At 44.3% G+C, this 19,433-nt stretch overlaps 1 long non-coding RNA gene across 1 annotated transcript in view; it reads left to right on the forward strand.

The window, feature by feature from the left end:
* The first annotated feature begins 1,224 nt into the window (after positions 1–1,224).
* LOC140850457 (uncharacterized) overlaps positions 1,225–19,433 on the forward strand; it is a 45,738-nt gene continuing 27,529 nt past the window's right edge. The window contains exons 1-2 of the long non-coding RNA XR_012133319.1: positions 1,225–1,285; positions 9,308–9,444. This is a non-coding gene — a long non-coding RNA (uncharacterized lncRNA). The remainder of the gene's footprint in view (positions 1,286–9,307; positions 9,445–19,433) is intronic.

Raw genomic sequence — 19,433 nt, forward strand, 5'->3', positions numbered from 1 at the left:
CCTTTGGTGGCTGTGGGCCAGCGTGGTTCCAGGCACCTGGACTGACTGTGTGACTGTAAGTTTGGTGAGTTTGGTGAGCCCTGCCTGGAAGGCATCTGGAATTCCCTGAGCTGGCTCCTGGGAACTAGTTCTGCTCCATGAGGGCCATGTTGCGACATGACCAATGGATGAGAAGGTCGAGACCGGAAGCCATTACTTCATTACTTCACAATGTGAATCAAGGTCATTCATCACCTGAGGAAGCACATGACATTTGACATTCGGGAGGGAGGTGCGCTGCTCCTGAACTGAGCCCTCAGTGTCGCCTGGCACGCTTCCTGTGCAGGGAAGAGGGGAGCTTCTGGATGTGAGGATGTGTGATGTGGCCTGACCCCAGAGCCCTGGGGACCCTGGCTGTACCTGAGCCAGCCCCTCATTTGAGAAAGGAGCCAAATACCAGGTGGGGGCAGCACCCACAAGCTGGGGTAATGGTGGATACAGAGGCAGCCTGGCAGGAGCTGGCCAACTGCTGTCACTGCCTGGAGTCTTTCGGATGCTGTAACATGCATGACTGGAGGGTCAGAAGCTCCTGCCCCTCTGCTACCTCCTGGGGCAATCAGGCTGACAGGAGCTGCCACAGTGTCCTCACAGAGACGGCCTCTCTTCCCAGTGGAGCAGGCAGTGTTCACTTTCTCCGTGTGAGGGCGGCTGGAGCTTTCCAGCTGCATGCCTGTCCCTCAGAGCACTAGAGCAGGAGGCCCTTCTGGCGGCCAGGTCCTGGGGTGGGGGCCTGGCCACTGCTGCCGGTGTTCCAGGCAGTGTGTGCCCATGTCTGGTGAGCTAGGACAGTCTTGCTGGGCCTCCCATTTTATGCAGCTGATGTGGGCCCTCCTCCCCAGGACCAGGGCCGAAATGTCTTTGCAGCTTTCTGCTCAGGCCTCAGCTTGAGAGTCCTTTCCCAAAGGGCATTCTTGATATGTATTACCTCCCACTGCCAATCTTGATGTTTTCCATATCAGGACAGGAAAGTGTTTTGCTTTCTTGTATTTGACTCCTCCTCTCACTTAATTAAAGCTCCATGAGGGATGGAATGGTGCCTGGTTTAACTCACATTACACCCTCAACACCTGGCAGAGAGCCTGGCTCTAGGGACACAAGATAGCCAGCCTCTGAATCAGTGAATGAATGCAACCAAGGAGCTGGCATGGATGTGGGCATAGGGAGGGGCAGGTTTACATGAGCCGATGCTCTGCAAGAGCCCTCCAGGATGTCCTAGGTGCCATGGCCACCACCCTCCTGGCAGCTGGTGAGCCCCTGGACCCCGGGGCTCCCCCTGGGTGGATGGGAGGTGTGTCCAGTGCCTGGTATCTGATGGAAGAGTGGGTTGTGTGGATGAGTAAACATGGCCTGACCAGGAGGTCAGAAACCACATGTGTCAGTGGGCTCTGGGAGCCCAGGAATGTGTTTTTCATTGATGTAAACCTGCTGCAATAGGCCACACCTGCTTCTCGATTCAGGAGCGTGGGAAAGAGAAAGGCCCGGCTTGTTTTGGTAGTGGCAAAGGAGCTGGTAATCGTAGGAGAATGCCCTGCCTCTGATTCAGTGGGGAGGTGCCCTGGACCTGCGGGACTGCAGGCGAGCTGTTCCAGGGCCCCTGGCCCTTCCCTGTCCTTGCTCTGGCAAATGACTTGTTCCGACAAGCACTCACTCCCGGGATGGAACAGCCTCTTTTTGTCCAAACCTTCCTCTGAATTCAAGATGTACAAAGAATGCTTCAAAGAGGGAAGCACTGGGATCAGGAAGAGGAGACTGTGCTTCAACTGGGCACTGAGTCTTCCGCTCCTTCCCAGTGGCTTTCTGTCATTTGCTCCCCTGGTACCCATAGCGCACCGTCCCTTCGGCTTCCAGCCTCGGATGCCAGCTGTGGCTTCCTCCTTTCCAGAGTCAGTCCCTCCACTCACCTTCCTTTCCCCTCTCCCTCCCCCAGTCATCCTCTAGAGGACATGGCAATTAATCAGCAAGCTTCTGGAGTACAGAGACCCTTACTTGATCACAAAAACTCAGCAGGCACAAAAAGCAGGTCTCCCCCGTGGTGTGACTCCCTGAAGGTCTAGCTCTGGGGTCATTCGTGTAGTACTAGGGGACATGCTCACCAACTCCTTCCCTCTCGTCCCTTCTCTGTTGCCCAAGTCTTGCTGGGGGGAGGTGTGACCTCCTCTTCTCTGACAGTGGGAGGGGCTGCCTTGCTACACTCTGGACCAGCACTGGTATCACATGGATATGTTATTTATCACTCACATGCCCCTGTGTGGAAGATTTTGTTCTTACAGTGTAATTTGTCCTGGAGTGTGACAGGGCAGTGGGACCCCAGTCTGTGGCACCTGCACCATGCTATGTGAGGGGGGTGGGGAGCGGGAGGGCATTTGAGGAACGGGCCCTGACACCCATACACACACCAGATCTTCTGCAGGAAAGCCATTCACAGCCAGTGGTGGTCTAAAAGCCCGTAGCCCCGGGCTATCCACTTTGGATTCAACCTCTGTACCAATGCTTTTTCAAGTCTCCACCTAGTCAAATGAGCAGTTTGATGCTTTGGTTCTTTAAAGTACTGGATATGTTTATTTCCTCTCTCCTCTTGTTCTTTCAAGCTTGAAATTTCTCAGCACATCAAAGCCTTCAAAATGTCCTGAAACTCTTGTCTCCAAGGACATTTTTACTTGCTTAGCTCCTATGGTGGGAGAAGCTTCTCCTTTGGGAAGTTGAAGTTTGTGATTGGTTCTTGACTTTGGAGGTGTTTGTAAGAACACATACCAAGACAGAGCCTTTTCCTCAGATGAACAACAATTTGTGTTATATTTTCATAGATTTAGGTATTCAAAGTAGGGGTAGCTGAAGTCCACATGGCATTTGATGTTCAGTGGTTTTATCTGCTGAAACCTATTGTTTTTACAGTGGTGGTGAATTTTATAAATAATTCAGTATTGCCAGTACCAAGAAGACTTTTTTCCCCTGGGAACTGGTATATAATCAGTATAGGTACACACCATATGGAGAGATATGGTCATATTACACTTAGAATTAGATCCTCTTTCTAAAGGTTCTCTTACTTGGCTATTTAAAAAATATAACCTAATTACCTGGATAACTTTCATTAGGCCTATTTTCATAAAGGAGAACAAAACATAATTCTGAACTTGTCCCCCTTTGTCCAATTTACCAAATTACTTGTGCCCTTCCACACTGGCCTCTTTTCCTCTCAGGAACTGACATGCTGCTCTTCCTCATGGACAGCCAGCTGTCTGCATGCCTCCTGGCCTCCTGCACCTGAGGGTTGCCTGCCCCTCACTCTCTAAGGCCCTCTTGCATCCTAAGGAAATCTAGTCTGGGATTTCTTTGGTAGTTAATTTGTGTCCTCCTTCCTGGAGTCAATCCCATTCCCTCTACTCACTGTCCCTTCTTAGGAGTACTGAGACTTAGTGCTAACTTAGGAGTAGTCTTACACCTGGTCTTTATGTCTAACTTATTCACTCTACTGACAGCCCTCTTGCTAAGGTGGCTCACCCATCTCCCTTCTTTCCCACACTCAGGCTCCCAGGTGCATGTTGATACCTCCACAGGCCTGTCGTACAGCTCACAAATTCAAGATGGCAAGGCATGAGCTCTCCATCCTCCATGGGAAGTCTGTTTATCTCCCAGTGTTCCTCATGTCTGCAGGGGGTGCTACCATCCATCCTGATGCCCAACTAGGTTGGGTTTACCTTCTAATTGGCCTGCCCACTGGGTCAGTATCCCCCTCAACAGTGCAGCTGCTCCACTCTGGGTCCATCTCTCTTGCCTGGACTATGAAAAGAGCTGATCTGTTGGTCTCTTTGCTTTCATCTCGTCTCCTTTCAAACTCTCTCCAGACTGTGAGTAGAGTGACCATTGAACATAGGAACCTGACCATGCACTCTTCGGTTGAAATGCTTGTATGACTCCCGATCAGTTGTGAGTCACATCCAAGCTCAAAGCTGTCTCCATGACTTGGATCCTGTTTATGTCTTTGGCCTCATTTTTTGCTGGTCTGAGATCTGTAAGTACTGAGCAACTTGTGTTCTCCAGCATTTACATGCTGGCCATGCTTACTGCCTTGAGAGGTATGGTTCCCTTTGCCAGGGGTAACTCCCCATTGCTCATCTGCCTGATAAACTCCTATTCATCCTGCAAAACCCTTACCCAGTGTCGCCACAGCTTGCTCCAAAGACAATTTCCTCCTTCAGACAGAATCAATCACACTCCTCTGCACTGTGTGTCAGCCCCTTTCATTTCCCCCATTGCTCTATCATTGTTATTTCTTTTCCTGTTGCTGTCATTTGCTGGACTGGAAACATCCTGAGGACAGGAACTGTTTTTGTACAGCCCCATTTCTAGCAGAATGTCTAGCACATAGTACACTCTCAATAAATGCGTTGAGATGAGACCTCAGATACTCTAGGGAAGTAAAAATAAGCAAAAATCCTCAGGCTTCATCACAGCTGATAATGGTCAAAGAGGAAAATCTGACAGGGACCTAAGAGGTATCCCTTTTTTTAGGGAGGCTGACTGCTCTCATGTTTCCTTTCCTGATAGGAAGACCTGAGCTTGATATGGCTCTGCCATTTACTGACCTCGAACCTCTCTGAGCATCAGTTCACTGAAAGAAACAAGGACCTGATAGGATCATGCAGCCGAGAGCATTTTGTGACCCAGGGGGAAGCAAGTTCTCTTGCTGCCTGTCAGCACTCATGCTCTGGGGCCTGTGATGTGTGCCCCGGGTGTGTGTGCAGAGCTGTTTGCACAGGCAGTGGCGTCTAGGATGGGTTTCAGCTGGCAGTGGTTAAGGGCATCAGCACCTGTGTGTCTTTATTGGGGTGATGGCTGAGGAAGGAAATAGCATTGTTTTGGGGATGAGGTAGGACATGTGATGGAGCCACAAAGTGGGCTCTGTTTCGGTTCAATGCATTTGTCAGCAACTCCTGGGTAGCAGTGGGTGGTGGGATTTTGGTGAGAGCAGGTGGTAACAGGAGTTGGAGGATGGGTGGGGGTCACTGGGGGAGAGTGGGTTGGGGTGGAGGTGGGGGGAGTGTAGTGGGGGACTGCTGTGGAGCAGACAATCATCACATGCCCTGGGAAACCTGGTTCCTGATCATGGCTGTTAGCCACACACAAGCCAACGAATGTCACATCAACTTGAGATGGCAGGGCACCAAGACGGGCAGCCCAGAATGGGCCCAGAGCAGCACCTGAAGGAGCACACAACAGTGAGGGGCCTTGGGCCCAGCACTGCCCTTGGCATCCACCATACTTGTTGGGGCACTGAATGACAGACACCTAAATCGACTTTATCCTGAAACCAGTGTGTGTAAAACCTGCAATTACCTTAACAGATTAGTCATTGCTTATACTTCCTGAGTCCTCAACCCTCTTTTTTTCCTTCCAGGAAGATCCCTATAAGCTGGTCATACAATATGTCACATGTCTGGTGCCAAATTCCCCTGTAGATACTTGACTCCACTGTGTGTATCCAGGTGGCTCATGGACCGTAGTCACCTTCTGTTGACTGTCCTCACCTAGCAGGGTTCACCAGAAGCTGTAGCCTTTCTCTACGACCCCGTTTTATCTATGGTGGACATTACCCTTCTGTCCATCCACTTACACCTGTATGCATTCACTCCTGCCCCAAAGGTCACTGAACACTTGCTGAGCCAGATGCCCAGGTACATAAGCCTAAAGGAGGCTCAGTCCTGCCTGAGGGAGCTGGTGAGAACCAACCCCAAGGAGGGAGCTAAGTGCTGTGAAAGAAAAAACCCCGGGGCCCACACCACAATAATCAATCCAGAGGGACTCAGCCCCTTTCACGGAGTAAATGCATGGAATCTGGTCTGTCTTGAATAAATCTGAAACACTTATTACACTTATGAATATACTTAGCACCCTCGAGGATCTCCCAGCACTCTTTCAAGAGTGCTACCTCAGTGTGAAACTCTTGGTGCTGTTATAACCAAAAGCACCTAAGGACAGTCCACACATACTAATGCAAACAAAATGATGTGTTTTTGGTTAAAACATGGCTCAGTGAAATATTTTTGTAGACCAGCTCTGGGCAAGCAGAACTTTCTTTTTAAACCCTCTTTGGGTAGCTCATTGAATTAGGAAACTGTAATAAAGGTGATGTGCAGAATGGGAACCTCTCTCAGGTGCATCTCACAATTCACCTTACCTGGGTAAACACACATTTGCATGTCAATGTATGGATTATGGATTTGTCCTCTTTTAGGAACTAGGAGGTGCTCTGTTACACACACAGGCAAACCAACAGTCAGCTTTTTCAAATCTTGTGCAATATGAGAACAGAGACTCAGGCCTTTAGAGCCCTGGAGGCCACTCCTACATAGCAATTTCTATCAGCTTTCCCTTAATGCGAGTGGATTCTGTCTTCAAAAGTGGGCCTGGCATCCAGTCTCAGAGGCTGTGTTGGCTTCGGCATGACTCAGCCAGATTTTGAAGTTGCATGTGGGACTTGAGGGGAAGAAGGGTGGCTTTGATGGTAATTGAAGAGCTCACCAGGTATGGATGCAACTTTTCAAACAGGCCAAACTAAATACCATTTCAGTACGTGTTCAGTTCCAACTCATTACCATAAAAATATCTCATAAATTAAATTTCTAGGCAGGGGAAATCGACTTTGTTTAGACAAAGGGCCTGGGATGCTAGTCTGCTTTGAGGGAGAGTTGGGAAGCCTGGCTCCCAGCTGGGTGTCCTCAATTTCCTGCTCTGTCATGGAGAGATTTTGCCTCAGGGATCTCTGGAATTTGTCCAGCCCAGAGACCTATGATTCTGTTCACTTGAATGAATCAGAGTCCTGCCTGGGGCCTGGGGCAGCACCTAGTTCATCTGTCTGAGCGACAGCTGGCAGATGACACGTGACCCTCCTTTCCGGTTGCTTGGACACAGGACCACCTTCTGGAGGACCTCAGCAGGCAGCTGCCCCATGATTACAGGTGGCAGGATGATCTGGGGGGTCTAGTGGCCCAGTGAGCTGAGAGCTCTCAGAGAGCATGCCCTCCACTTTGATCATTCCAAGGCACTCAAGACCCAGGAACCAGTGCCGCAAAGAGGGAGGAGAAAACAGAAGGAAGGACTGCCCCAGAAATCCTCCCTTGGAGCCGAATCCTGTATGCCCTCAGCTCATACTGTGTTCTTTGTAGCTTGTGTTTGTACCAAGCAACTGGATAGTCTTTAGTAGATTCTTAACACTCCTCAAGAACACTGATGAGGGAAATCAAGTCCATTATCCGCATTTCGTTGCAGGGATGGCTCATCTCCTGAGGCATGGTGCCCCAGCTGAGAGCTCTGCACCCACATCATCCCATGAGCACCCGTGCTCTCCCCCTTCCTGGGGAGTGTAGTTGGGGGGTCAGTTAGGCTGATCCTGAGCAGCTCAGAGGCCCCCCAGTCAGGCTTCTAGAAATCTAGACTTGCCCTCGGTTTCCAAAATGACGAGTCCCACAGGGCTGGGGGACCCCTGGATGTGAGTGTGAAGAGCATGACTACATCAAGTTGCCTAAAAACACAAAGAACAGATGCCTAGTGTACATATTCTAATCTTAGAGCCACCCTGACCTTGAGTTTCACAGGAAAATAGTATTCAAGTATTTCATATGCATTCAAGTCTTGTCTTTGACCTAGGAATGAAAGGCTTCCCTTTACAAGAATTTCAAATCTTAGAGTTCAGCTGTTGCTACGGACTTTATATTTGTGTCCCCCAAAATTAATCTGTAGAGAGCTTAGCCCCCAATGTCATAGTATTAGGAGGTGGGGTTTCTGGGAGGTGATTTGGGCAAGCGGTGGTGCCCTCATAAATGGAATCAGTGCCCTTCTAAAAGAGACCCCCCAGAACTCTTAACCTCTTCTGCCATGTGAGGATATGGTGAGAAGACAGCTGTCTGTGAACCAGGAGGGGGATATCACTAGACACCAGTGTGCTTAGTGCCTTGATCTTGGATTTCCCAGCCTCCAGAACTGTGAGAAATCACTGTTTTTGTTTGTGATAAGCCACCCAGTTAGGTAATTTTGTTATAGTAGCCTGAACAGACAGAGACACAAGCCTACCAAACCAATGCAGTGACTTTATTTCCGAGGAAAGCAGATGTCAATGAACTTGTGTGTGTGTTTGTCAGCATGTGGCAGCGCCATGTCTGTGCTGTAAGACCAGACAAACTTTGTCATCCTCTAAGCTGTCTGGGGAAGGGTTTAGATGGAACTTCAAGCTTCAGGTGCTGCTCTTGCATTGGAATGCTTGACGGTCTCTGCAGTTGTTTTCTGTTCAGGCTTGTTTCTCATGAGATGGGAGGGTGGCTGCAGTCACCCCTGGGTTTTTCCAGGCCCCACAGAGAACACTTTGAGTGCATGAAAAACGATCTCTGCACCCCCCACAGCAGTTGCCATGCTGCTGAAGAACAGTGAATTAAAGCATGAATTAAAAAGGAGGATTCTGAGCCTAGAATTAAATGCCTACACATATGGTCATCTAATATTTGACAAGACAGCCAAGAACACTCAGTGAGGAAAGGGTAGGTTCTTCAACAAATGGTGTTGGGAAAACTGGATAATGAAAAATGAGGAAAGAAAAATGAAATTGACTCCTGTCTTACATCACTCACAAAAATTAACTTGAAATGGATCAAACACTTAAACAGAAGACCTGATATCATAAAACTCCTAGAAGAAAACATAGGGGAGAAGCTCCTTGACATTGGTCTTGGCAGTGATTTTTTGTATTTGACACCAAAAGCATGAACAACCAAAGCAAAATTAACAAGTGGAACTACATCAAACTTTAAAGCTTCTGCCCAGCAAAGGAAACAATCAACAAAATGAATAGCAACCTACTGAATGGGGGAAAATATTTGCAAGCCATATATCTGATAAGGGGTTAATATCCAAAGTTTATAAAGAATTCATATAACTCAATAACACAAAGCCAAACCATTGGTTAAAAAATGGGCAGATGGAGTAAGTAGACATTTTTTCCAAAGAAGGCATCAGGTACATGAAAAGATGCTCCACATTGCTAATCATCAGAGAAATGCAGATCAAAACACAATGAGTTATCACGTTGCACCTGTTGGAATGGCTATTGTCAAGAATTCAAGAGATAGTAAGTGTTGGCGAGTATGTGGAGAAAAGGGAAACCTTGTGCACTGTTGATGGAAGTGTCTATGGGTGCAGCCTCTATAGAAAACAGTATGGGAGTTCTTCAAAAAATTAAATATAGAACTATCATATGATCCAGCATTTCCACTTCTAGGTATCAAGCCAAAGGAAATGAAAATAGGATCCTGAAGAGATATTGCCCTCCCATGTTCACTGCAGCACTATTCATGATAGCCAAGACATGGAAACACTGAAGTGTCCACTGATGGATGAATAGATAAAGAAGATGTGGTATGTATACACAATGAAATATTATTCAGCCAGGAGAAAGTAGGAAATCTTGCCATTTGGGATAAAATAGATGGACCTTGAGCACATTGTGCTAAGTGAGCTACGTCTGGCAGAGAAAGACAAATTACTGTATGATATCTATATGTGGAGTCTAAAAGAGCCCAACTTGGGCAAACAGACAGTAAACTTTTGGTTACTAGGGTTGGGGTTGGGGGTGATGGGAGAATAGGAGAGATGGCTCCTAGCAGATAAGTCCTGGAGATCTAATGTACAGTATAGTGAATATAGACAACAATATTGTGTTATATTCATCAAACTTGCTAAGAGACTAAATCTTAATTATTCCTACCACAAAAGGGAAATGATAATTATGTGACATGATAAAGATGCTAACTATTGCTACAATGACAATCATATTGCAATGTATAAATGTATCAAATCAATATGCTGTACATCTTAAACTTACACAATGTTATATATCAAATATATTTCAATAAAAAAAAGGAGCTTTCTGCACACTTGGCTTCCAGCTCCATAAGCATAGAAAGCCAGGGTCCTCATTCTCACCCTGAACAGTGATCCTGATGGTTCACCAGGAGCTCAGCATTGCAGCCATCCTCTATCTCCAAAGATGTTGCCCAATTGGGTGGCGTCACATGTTGCTCCTGCCCCAGCCTCCTGGGACCTTCAGTGGATGGGTCTTGGCTTGGTGACAGGAATGGTAGGAATACAATCACTCTGAGGTTGAAAATTTTCACTTAACACACAAAAAATGTGTGTTAGTCCTGTGAGATGGGAGTTCTCTTTTCCATTTAAGAGATGAGGAAACTGAGGCTCAGAGGGACAAAGAACACATGACAGGAGAAGGGCTGAGAAGGGTCCAGGGTATCCATCCTTGATGTCAAGGGTAGTATGTATAGATCACCTATTGTGTTACTGCAATGTTCAAGCACTCAACATGTGAATGGCTTCCCTTCTCTTTTTTTTTGTTTTGAGATCAGATGTATCGTTATTGAAAAAAGATTTAGTTTAACAAGAATTTAATGAATGCCTCATATCTATCTCCAAAGCAATAACAAGTGACCTAGGGTCTTATTATTTCTAGCTAAAATATTACTAACACTTAACTATTGTCAGGACTTAGGTCTAGGGACTTTTGGAAACATTTGTTCTATTTCCCAAGGCCTATAGACAGTTTGTTTTTGTTTCTTTGGTATTGTTAATGTACAATTACATCATGGTTACTAGACTCCCCCTATTATCAAGTCCCCACCACATACCCCATTACAGTCACTGTCCATCAGCATAGTCAGATACTATAGAATCATTACTTCTCTTCTCTGTGTTATACTGCCTTCCCCATGTGCCCCCCCACTACATTATGTGTGCTAATCATAATGCCCCCTTTTCCCCCTTATCCCTCCCTTCACACCCATTCTCCCCAGTCCCTTTCCCTTTGGTAACTGTTAGTCCATTCTTGGGTTCTGTGAGTCTGCTGCTGTTTTGTTCCTTCAGTTTTTTTTTGTTTTTATACTCCACAGATGAGTGAACTCATTTGATACTTGTCTTTCTCTGCCTGGCTTATTTCGCTAAGCATAATGCCCTCTATCTCCATCCATGTTTTTGCAAATGGTAGGATTTGTATTCTTCTTATGGCCGAATAATATTGCATTGTATATATGTACCACATCTTCTTTATCCATTCATCTACTGATGGACACTTAGGTTGCTTCCATTTCTTGGCTATTCTAAATAGTGCTGTGATAAACATAGGGGTGCATCTGTCTTTTTCAAACTGGGCTGCTGCATTCTTAGGGTAAATTCCTAGAAGTCAGATTCCTGGGTGAAATGGTATTTCTATTTTGAGCTTTTTGAGGAACCTCCGTACCACTTTCTGCAATGGTTGAACTAGTTTACATTCCCACCAGCAGTGTAAGAGGGTTCCCCTTTCTCCACATCCTCACAAACATTTGTTGTTTGTCTTCTGGATGGTGGCCATTCTAACTGGTGTGTGGTGATACCTCATTGTGGTTTTAATTTGCATTTCTCGATGATTAGCGATGTGGAGCATCTTTTCATATCCCTGTTGGCCATCTGAATTTCTTCTTTGGAGAAGTGTCTGTTCAGCAGCTCTGCCTATTTTTTAATTGGCTTATTTGCTTTTTGTTTGTTGAGGTGCATGAGCTCTTTATATAATTTGGATGTCAACCCCTTATTGGATATGTCATTTATGAATATTTTCTCCCATAGTATAGGATGTCTTTTTGTTCTATTGATCGTGTCCTTTGCTCTACAGAAGTTTTTTTGTTTGATATAGTCCCTCTTGTTCATTTTTGCTTTTGTTTCCCTTGCCTGGGGAGCTATGTTCGTGAAGAAGTTGCTCCTGTTTATGTCCAAGAGATTTTTGCCTATGTTTTTTTCTAAGAGTTTTATGTTTTCATGACTTACATTCAGGTCTCTGATCCATTTTGAGTTTACTTTTGTGTATGGGATTTGACAATAATCCAGTTTCATTCTCTTACACGTAGCAGTACAATTTTGCCAACACCAGCTGTTGAAGAGGCTGTCATTTCCCACTGTATATCCATGGCTCCTTTTTCATATATTAATTAACCATACATGCTTGGGTTTATATCTGGGCACTCTAGTCTGTTCCATTGGTCTATGGGTCTGTTCTTGTGCCAGTACCAAATTGTCTTGATTGCTATGGCTTTGTAGTAGAGCTTGAAGTCAGGGAGCGTAATTCCCCCCATTTTATTCTTCCTTCTCAGGATTGCTTTGGCTATTCAGGGTCTTTTGTGGTTCCATATGAATTTTAGAACTATTTGCTCTAGCTCATTGAAGGATGCTTTTGGTATTTTGATAGTGATTACATTGAATCTGTAAATTGCTTTAGGCAGGATGGCCATTTTGACAATATAAATTCTTTCTATCCATGAGCATGGGATGTGTTTCCATTTACTGGTTTCTTCTTTAATTTCTCTCATGAGTGTCTTGTTTTCAGAGTATAAGACTTTTGCTTCCTTGGTTAGTTTTATTCCTAGGTATTTTACTCTTTTTGATGCAATTGTGAATGGAATTGTTTTTCTGATTTCTCTTTCTGGTAGTTCATCATTAGTGTATGGGAATGCAACAGATTTTTGCATATTAATTTTGTGTCCCGTAACTTTACTGAATTCAGATATTAGATCTAGTAGTTTTGGAGTGGATTCTTTAGGGTTTTTATGTACAATAGCATGTCATATGCAAACAGGGACAGTTCGACTTCTTCCTTACCAATCTGGATGCCTTTTATTTCTTTGTGTTGTCTTATTGCCATGGCTAGGACCTCCAGAACTATGTTAAATAACAATGGGGAGAGTGGGTATCCTTGTCTTGTTCCCGATCTTAAAGGAAAAGCTTTCAGCTTCTCGCTGTTAAGTACAATGTTGGCTGTGGGTTTGTCATATATGACCTTTATTATGTTGAGGTACTTGCCCTCTATACCCATTTTGTTGAGAGTTTTTATCATGAATGGATGTTGAATTTTGTTGAATGCTTTTTCAGCATCTATGGAGATGATCATGTGGTTTTTGTCCTTCTTTTTGTTGATGTAGTGGATGATGTTGATGGATTTTCGAATGTTGTACCATCCTTGCATTCCTGGGATGAATCCCACTTCATCATGATGGATGATCTTCTTGATGTATTTTTGAATTCGGTTTGCTAATATTTTGTTGAATATTTTTGCATCTATGTTCATCAAGGATATTGGTCTGTAATTTTCTTTTTTTGTGGTGTCTCTTCCTGGTTTTGGTAGTAGAGTGATGTTGGCGTCGTAGAATGAGTTTGGGGATATTTCCTCCTCTTCTACTTTTTGGATAACTTTAAGAAGGATGGGTATTAGGTCTTCACTAAATGTTTGATGAAATTCAGCAGTGAAACCATCTGGTCCAGAAGTTTTGTCTTTAGGCAGTTTTTTGGTTACCAATTCAATTTCGTTGCTGGTAAATGGTCTATTCAGATTTTCTATTTCTTTGTGGGTCAGCCTTGGAAGGTTCCATTTTTCTAGAAAGTTGTCCATTTCTTCCAAGTTATCCAGTTTGTTACCATATAATTTTTCACAGTATTCTATTCTAATTCTTTGTATTTCTGTGGTGTCCATAGTGATTTTTCCTTTCTCATTTCTGATTCTGTTTATGTGTGTAGACTCTCTTTTTTTCTTGATAAGTCTGGCTAGTGGGTTATCTATTTTGTTTATTTTCTCAAAGAACCAGCTCCTGCTTTCATTGATTCTTCTATTGTTTTATTCTTCCCAATTTTATTTATCTCTTCTCTGATCTTTATAATGTCCCTCTTTCTACTGACTTTGGGCCTCATTTATTCTTCCTTTTCTAGTTTCATTAATTGTGACTTTAGACTGTTCATTTGGTATTGTTCTTCTTTCCTGAGGAAGACCTATATTGCAATATATTTGTCTCTTAGCACGGCCTTCACTGCACCCCACATTTTTGTGTTGTTGAATTATTTTGTCATTTGTATCCACATATTGCTTCATCTCTGCCTTTGTTTGGTCATTGATCCATTGACTATTTAGGAGAACGTTATTAAGCCTCCATTTGTTTGTGGGCATTTTCATTTTCTTTGAGTAATTTATTTCTAGTCTGATACCTTTGTGATCTGAGAATCTGGTTGGTAGAATTTCAATCTTTCTGAATTTACTGAGGTTCTTTTTGAGGCCTAATATATGATCTATTCTTGAAAATGTTCCATGTGCACTTGAAAAGAATGTGCATCCTGTTGCTTTTCGGTGGAGTGTTCTGTAGATGTCCGTTAGGTCCATCTGTTCTAATAAGTTGTTCAGTGCCTCTGTATCTTTACTTATTTTCTGTCCAGTTGATCTGTCCTTTGGAGTGAGTGGTGTGTTGAAGTCTCCTAAAACAAATGCATTACATTCTATTCCTCCCTTTAATTCTGTTAGTATTTGTTACACATATGTAGGTGATCCTGTGTTGGGTGCATAAATATTTATAATAGTTATATCCTATTGTTGGACTAACCCCTTTATCATTATGTAATGTCCTTTTTTGTCTCTTGTTACTTTCTTCATTTTGAAGTCTATTTTGTCTGATACAAGTACTGCAACTCCTTCTTTTTTCTCCCTATTAGTTGTATGAAATATCTTTTCCATCCCTTTACTTTCAGTCTGTGTATATATTTGGGTTTGAAGTGAGTCTCTTGTAGGCAGCATATGACGGGGCTTTTTTTTTATCCATTCAGTGACTCTATGTCTTTTGGTTGGTGCATTCAGACCATTTATATTTAGGGTGATTATCAATAGGTATGTACTTACTGCCATTGCAGGCTTTAGATTCATGGTTACCAAAGGTTCAAGGGTATTTCCGTTACTATCTAACAGTCTAATTTAACTCACTTCATATGCTATTACAAACACAACCTAAAGATTCTTTGTTTTTTTTCCTCCTTTTTCTTCCTCCTCCTTTCTTTGTATGTTATGAATCATATTCTGTACTCTTTGTCTATCCCTTGGGTGACATCTATTTGGCCTTAGGGATACTTCTGTCTATAGAAGTCCCTCCATAATGCACTGTAGAGGTGGTTGGTGGGAGGTAAATTCTCTCAACTTTGGCTTATTGGAAAATTGTTTATTCTCGCCTTCAAATTTAAATGATAACCTTACCAGGTAGAGTATTCCTGGTTCAAGGTCCTTCTGCTTCATTGCATTAAATATATCATGCCACTCCATTCTGGCCTGTAAGGTTCCTTTGAGAAATCTGATGAGAGTCTAATGGGTTTTCCTTTGTATGTGACCTTTTTTCTCTCTCTAGCTGCTTTTAAAAGTTTGTCTTTATCCTTGATCTTTGCTATTTTAATTATTATAAGTCTTGATGTTGTCTTCCTTGTGTCCCTTGTGTTGGGAGATCTGTGCACCTCCATGGCTTAAGAGACTATCTCCTTCCCCAGATTGGAGAAATTTTCAGCAATTACCTCCTCAAAGACACTTTCTATTCCTTTTCTTCTCTCTTCTTCTTCTGGTACCCCTGTAATGTGGATATTGTTCTGTTTGGATTGGCCACAGAGTTCTCTCAATATTCTTTCATTCTTAGAGATTCTTTTTTCTCTCTGTGCCTCAGCTTCTTTGTATTCCTCTTCTCTAATTTCTATTCCATTTACTGTCTCTTCTACTACATCTAATCTGCTTTTAAATCCTTCCATTGTATGTTTCATTTCAGTTATGGAATTTCTTAATGATTGAATCTCCATCTTAAATTCGTTCCTGAGGATGAGAGAACCAAGATGGCGGCGTGAGTAGAGCAGTGGAAATCTCCTCCCAAAACCATATATATTTTTGAAAATACAACAAATACAACTATTCCTAAAAGAGAGTCTAGAAGACACAGGACAACAGCCAGACTACATCCACACCTGTGAGAACCCAGTGCCTCGTGAAGGGGGTAAGATACAAGCCGCAGTCTGGTGGGACCCGAGCGCCCCTCACCCCAGCTCCCGGGGGGAGGAGAGGAGTTGGAGCAGGGAGGGAGAGAGAGCCCAGGACAGCTAATCACCCAGCCCTAGCCATCCGCACCAAAGCGCAGACACACAGTGCATGCATGGGATGCTGGAAACTAGGGAAACAGGACAGTAAGACCTGGGAGTGAGTCCCCCCAGCCAGCACACCTGGGACAAAGAAAAGCAAGTGCTTTTTGAAAGTCTCAAAGGGACAGGGACTCCACAGCTGGATGGAAGCATCCCGGAATACTTAGCCCAGCAGCTGCAAATCCCGGGGAACTCTGGGCACCCTAAACCCCGCAGCGCAGCTTGGAGGCCCCTCACTGTGATAAACAGCCTCCCACCTGTTCCCCCTCCAATGCGGGTCCGCCATATTGGAGAAGCAGCCTGAGGCAGGGCATGCCTACAGCAACTGCAGAGCTAAATAAACCCCAAAGCGGCTGGGCAAGATCAGAAGCCCCATCTGCACACAGCTGCCCAGCACAAGCCACTAGAGGCCGCTGTTCTCCCAGGAGAGGAAGGCCACAAACTGACAAGAAGGGACTTTCTTTTACCCAACAAATGCTCTAGCTCCCCGCAAATATATCTATTGCCATGAAAAGGCAGAAGAAATTGATACAGACCAAGATCACAGAAGCAAACCCTGAGAAGGAGATAGACCTAACCAGTCTTCCTGAAAAATAATTAAAAATAAAGCTCATAACCATGGTGATGGAGCTGCAGAGAAATACGCAAGAGCTAAGGAAGGACATTACAGAAATGAAACAATCTCTGGAAGGATTTATAAACAGAATGGATAAGATGCAAAAGGCCATTGATGGAATAGAAACCAGAGAACAGGAAGCATAGAAGCTGACAGAGAGAGAGAGAGTAAAGGATCTCCAGGAATGAAACAATATTAAGAGAACTGTGTGACCAATCCAAAAGGAACAATATCTGCATTATAGGGGTATCAGAAGAAGAAGAAGAGAGAAAAAGGGATAGAAAGTGTCTTTGAAGAAATAATTGATGAAAACTTCCCCAAACTGGGGGAGGAAATAATCGATCAGACCATGGAAGTGTACAGAACTCCCAACAGAGAGGACCCAAGGAGGACAACACCAAGACACATAATTAAAATGGCAAAGATCAAGGACAAGGAGAGAGTTTTAAAGGCAGCTAGAGAGAGAAAAAAGGTCACCTACAAAGGAAAACCCATCAGGTTATCATCAGACTTCTCAACAGAAACCTTACAGGCCAGAAGAGAATGGCATGATATATTTAATGCAATGAAACAGAAGGGCCTTGAACCAAGAATACTGTATACAGCATGACTATCATTTAAATATGAAGGAGGGATTAAACAATTCCCAGACAAGCAAAAGTTGAGGGAATTTGCCTCCCACAAACCACCTCCACAGGGTATTTTAGAGGGACTGCTCTAGATGGGAGCACTCCTAAGACTAAATAGATGTCACCAGAGAAAATAAAATCACAGCAAAGAAAGAAGACCAACCAAATACTACCTAAAGGCAAAAAATAAAATCAACTACCCACAAAAGCAGTTAAAGGAAGCACAAAAGAGCACAGAATAAAACAATCAACATATAAAGAATGGAGGAGGAGGAATAAGAAGGGAGAAAAATAAAGAATCATTAGACAGTGTTTAAAATAGCTCAATAAGTGAGTTTAGTTAGACAGTAAGATACTAAAGAAGCAAACCTTGAACCGTTGGCAATCACGAATCTAAAGCCTGCAATGGCAATAAGTACGTGTCTTTCAATAATCACCCTAAATGTAAATGGACTGAATGCACCAATCAAAAGACACAGAATAATAGAATGGATAAAAAAGCAAGACCCATGTCTATGCTGCTTACAAGAGACTCACCTCAAACCCAAAGACTATCGGAACAAAGAAAGACTGAAGGAACAAAACAGCAGCAGAATCATAGAACCTAAGAATGGACTAACAGTTACCAAAGGGAAAGGGACTGGGGAGAAAGGGAGGGAAGGGAGGGATAAGAGTGGGGATAAAGAAAGGGAACATTATGATTAGCATGTATAATGTGAGGTGGGGCATGGGGAGGCCTGTGCAACACAGATAAGACAAGTAGTGATTCTACAGCATCTTACTATGCTGATGGACAATACTGTAATGGGGTTTGTGGGGCGGAATTTGGTGAAGGGGGGACCCTAGTAAACATAAAATTCTTCATTTAATTGTAGATTAATGACAACAAAATAAATAAATTAATTTAAAAAATTCGTTCCTGAGCTCTTGAATATTTTTCTGTACCTCCATAAGCATTTTATGATTTTTCTTTGAACGTTCTTTCAGGAAGATTGGTGAGTTCAGTTTCATTTTCATTTGGCCCTTTTTCTGGGGTTTGTGAGATTTTGGTCTGAACTGTGTTCTTTTGATATTTCATATATATGTGTGGTGCACTCTAGTGCCCAGAAGCTCCTGTCTCTGCAGCTGCTCAGCCCCTAGAGTGAGGTTGGGGTCATAGGGGAGTGGCGCTGGTGCCTGGGGGAGGAAAGAGCTGTTTCCTAATTCCCAGCTGCAGTGCCTGTCTCCAGTATCAGTGCCAGTGGGCCAAGCACACACATGTAAGCCTCTGTGCTTTGAGTCTCTGCTGTTGCAGGTGGGGCCTCCCTCTTGCTGGCCTAATGCCAGTGCAGTGACTTTGGGTTTGAAAGCCGATGCTGGTAGGCCAGGAGGAAGGCTCAGCAGGCTGTGCATCCCAGTGGTGGGCCTCAGAGCTGAGTAGCCAGCCAGGGGGATGGAGCACATTAAGCTCCTCAAAGTTCCCAACCTGCTGTGCAGAGCGCACCCAGACAACCTTGTCCACCTATCCCTTCTCCCGTGCAGCAAGCTCAGTGGAAACCCCTCCTCTTCAGCAGCCCTCTCACTGCTAGGAAGCCTCTCAGACTGCCTGCCTTTCTTTTATCTCAGTCTCTCAAGCAGTCTGCCTGCCCCAGCTTCCCAACCCCAACAATCTCCAGAGCACCACACAATACATGTTTGCACTCCAAAGCAGACCTCCAGGACTGGAAGTTCAGCAGTTCTAGGCTTCCACCCCTTCCCCGCTCCTTTTCTCTTCCTCCCACTGGTGAGCTGGGGTGGGAGAAGGGCTTCGGTCCCATTGGATCAAGGCTTTCGTACGTTACCCTGCTTCGTGAGGTCTGCTCTGTTTGTGAGGTCTGTATGCAGTCTGGTGCAGCCTTTTTTCCTGTTGCTGTTTTAGGTTTAGTTGTATTAAGTATATTTTCTTACTGTATGTGCTTTTGGGAGGAATTCTCTGTCTCACCTCTCACACCATCTTGAATCCCTCTAATTGCTTCCCTCTTCTTGTGAAATCTGATTCATGGGCTGTGTCCCTTTGTCCCTCAGGGTACAGTCCACTGCCGTGAAAGGAGCTAGGAGATTAAAGCCCTGTTGGTAATTGGGATGGGATTTCAGGGGCAATTGCCAGATTTAGTAAATAAAAATGCAAG

Source organism: Manis javanica, chromosome 7 (genome assembly GCF_040802235.1).
Source record: "Manis javanica isolate MJ-LG chromosome 7, MJ_LKY, whole genome shotgun sequence".
NCBI lineage: Eukaryota > Metazoa > Chordata > Mammalia > Pholidota > Manidae > Manis > Manis javanica.